Source organism: Fragaria vesca, linkage group LG5 (assembly GCF_000184155.1).
Source record: "Fragaria vesca subsp. vesca linkage group LG5, FraVesHawaii_1.0, whole genome shotgun sequence".
Lineage (NCBI taxonomy): Eukaryota > Viridiplantae > Streptophyta > Magnoliopsida > Rosales > Rosaceae > Fragaria > Fragaria vesca.
In genome coordinates this window covers 20,917,650-20,921,148 of record NC_020495.1, presented here as the reverse complement: position 1 = coordinate 20,921,148, position 3,499 = coordinate 20,917,650, and positions in this window count along the sequence as shown.

The window sequence follows — 3,499 nt, the reverse complement described above, 5'->3', positions numbered from 1 at the left end:
ACCAAACTAGTAAATAAGGTAAAAATTTAAGAGTCGGGAAGTGACAACTGTTATAAGAATTTATAGAAATGATTTAAAAATATGAAAGACGTACATACACGCTAACTTTAACATATGAAATACGTTTTTTGAAAATAATTTGCACCATTTCAAAATTAAAATTCACAGACGTGAGCATCGATACACGTGTACGCTAACTTTGTCATATGAATGACTTTTTGCACCATTCCAAAGTTTGTATTTGCGCGTGTCACATCCCGACTCTTAAATTTTTACCTTATTTACTAGCTTAGTATTATTAATAAAAGTTTTACCGTCTTCGTCAATGAACTTATAGTTTAATTGGTCCCTAGAGGGGTTTTGGGAGACGATTATTTCGGAGGAATTATTCGTAGGAGAAAAATGTGACAATGGTAAAAATGGTAAATTTTAGCTCGGTAAAAAGTAATTTTTATTAGGGTATTATTTTGGGGTGTTAATATTAGAGTTGGGTTTTGTTGTTGTTGGGTTAGGACCGGTCGGAAGTCCACATAACCCTCCCCTCACTTCTCTCTCTTCCTCCCGACTCTCTCCCCGAGCCCTCTCCCTGCCGGATTTCCTTTTCGACCATCTGTCGCCTTCCGGCCACCGCATGTCGCCACTCCGGTCCCAATCGGTCGGCCCTCAACCCAGCTTCCTCCCTGGGCTAGTGTCAGCCGCCCTAGCACCGCCGTGAGGGAGTTATCTCCCCCGAAAGGTCCGACTGTTCGTGGTGGCTCCCTCGCCGGAACTTCCTCCTCCAGCTGCCATAGCTAGCAATCCATGGCTCATCTTGAAGCTCTCTTCTAGGGTAGTAATCCCTTGAAAGGTTTTGGTCCGGTTCGTGCTTGGTAAGAAGAAATCCTTGATTGAAATTCTATGGCTCATTGATGTTTTTGTTTGATTGCCCTATCTAGGCTTGGAATTGGTGTTTGTGCTAATTAGGTAAGTTGTAGAGGGAGTTGAGAGGGAAGATGCTGTCAAAATTTGGTAAGCATTAGAGGTCGTCGGAGTCGGCCTCCGGCGGCGCCGCCGCTGTTTGGGGGATTTTTCATGGTTTTAAATTGGTTATATTAAGGGGAGTTTAATTATGTGAAGTTTTGAATTTTTTGAAGAGTTTTGGATAGGTTTGGGGGGTTTTTCAAGTTTAGTATTTTGGCGGTTAATTAGGATAGAATCTGGCAGTTGGATTAAAGTTGTTTAATCTGTGGAAGGTTGTGTGAAGGCTGCCGTTATTTTTTCGGTGAAGCTTGGATCATATTGAGTAAGAATAGCGAAGTTGGGCAAGGATGAGCGTGGTTAAGGCTCACATTTAATTTTGCCTATTTTGCATAATTATTGGATTTTGGTTTGGAATTTAATTATATATTTGGAATAAGATGTGAGGAGGCTCGAGCAGAAGAGGCCTTGGATCGACATCAGGCTTACATCTAATTTGTGAGTGGACTTTTGTTTTAAATAATGTGCATGCAAATGTTCTATTGATGATAAATTTCTTTGGTTGGAGAATAACCGAAATTGAGAATTTCGGTGGTTATTTATTCATATATGGATGATTATGAGGATAGTATGTATATAAATAAATGCTAGCTAGCTATATGTGCTTTTCCGCCATAATGAGGTAAAATTTCATTATGGTGTGACGTGAGCGTTAGACGCAAGCGTAGCAGCCTTGTATGAATTTCTATTTTTCTTATTTCTTCATAGAATTCGTAAGGAGTATGACGAGTGTAAATACATACATATATATATATATTATTTTAGCCTGAAAGGCTTTATTTTTTTAAGTTTGGAGACTAGCCGGAGTTGGTCATATAATTGCCAATTGACGAGTTGAGAGCTTTTGAGCTGTCGCATGCAGCATATTTTTCTATAGAAATTTAAATTGGGAAAGCATAAATATTTTTATTAAATTTATTTTGTCCACTCACTCTAACTGTTTCAAATGTTTTCCCTAGGCCATTCGTTTTAAAATGCCCAGTCTGCAGAGTGCGGGTTAGTTCTAGTAGGAGGCAAGGCATAGTCACCTATTTTTCCACCACCTTTCATTAGTAGGTTACCCGTTAACCTACCAACATTTTTCTTGCTTCCTCTAGTTTTAGCGGCTCTGATTACCTTGAGGATAATGTATATTAGTTCGGTTGTGTGCTAAGTCTTAAACTTAAATTTGGAATATTCGAAGGTTGAAGTTTGTTATTAGTTGGATATTTACATGATCGATTTGAAGATGGTTTTATTATTTTTATGGTGGTGGTTGTTTTGTGGGGAGCGGGTGGCTCCAAGAGTTGAGGTTGGGTTTGTTGTTACAGGAGTGTTATTTGAATTTTTCAGGTTAGAGTTGTCTATTTTCAAGGGAGGTTCTGTCGAATTTTTTTGTAACTTTTCCATGGAGGTGGACCCCGTAAGACTTACTTCGGGTTTCAGGGTGAAATTCAAGGTGAGACTTGATAGCGCGGACGAGCGCGGTTCTTCTGCACATGCCCGTATGTGCCAGAAGGCTAGGGTTTATTATATATAATTTTTCTTGAAAAATGATTAATATACCACAAAAATATTGGCACACTCTAAAGCTGCAACAACGAGTAATAAATAACCGTGTACTAGCCATTACCATATCAAGGTAAAATAATAAAAAATAACATGTGAAAGCGTGGCCTTTTCGCTCGCGTATGCTCGTGTATAGCTGGTTCATGAAGGCTAGTCATGTACAAAGATTAAAATATCGGTATCGGTGTATCTATCGGTATTTTGAAGAAAAAAATATCATATATATTGGGGATATCCGAAAAAAAATATCGGAACTTAGGAATTTTTATTTTAAATAGTACAAAAATACAAATATCAACTTCATAAACATCTAGAAAGAGACTCAAGGTGGTTGAAAAGACGGACGTTGGTCCCAACTCGACAAATTCTTCCAGGGAAATACTCCTCACCCATAAATCACTCGAGACCCTCACTCTTTATTGGGATATATCTCAAAGGAATTAGTTTTCTCCCTCGAATATTTTTGGAGGTGATTTTTCTTTATGCTTACAAATTTTACTTATTTTTATTTATTATATCGAAGATATATATTAAATATCGGAGATACAATGGAAAATAAGATATGAGTGCGGCTATTGAGAGCTCCAAATTTACTCAGTATATCTCTCATTCTCTCTACACCTCCCATTTGCTTTTTAATATAAGTATTTTCTCAGGAGACCTCATTTCAAATTCCTAACATAACCTTAGTTATTTATTGACATATATTTCAATTAATTACTTACTTTAACTCTTAACACTCAATAGACCTCTCATTTTTTTTTTTTTTACCTTTTTTGTTTTTTGAACATCCATTATCCCTACCTTCATTTTCTAATTATTTTTTTTCATGCAAAAAAATGTTTTATCATTAACTAATCTATATTTTTTTTTAACTTTTGTTTTTCTCTTTTGTACGTATTACTTTTTCTCTGTTTTTTATTTTGAATAATTT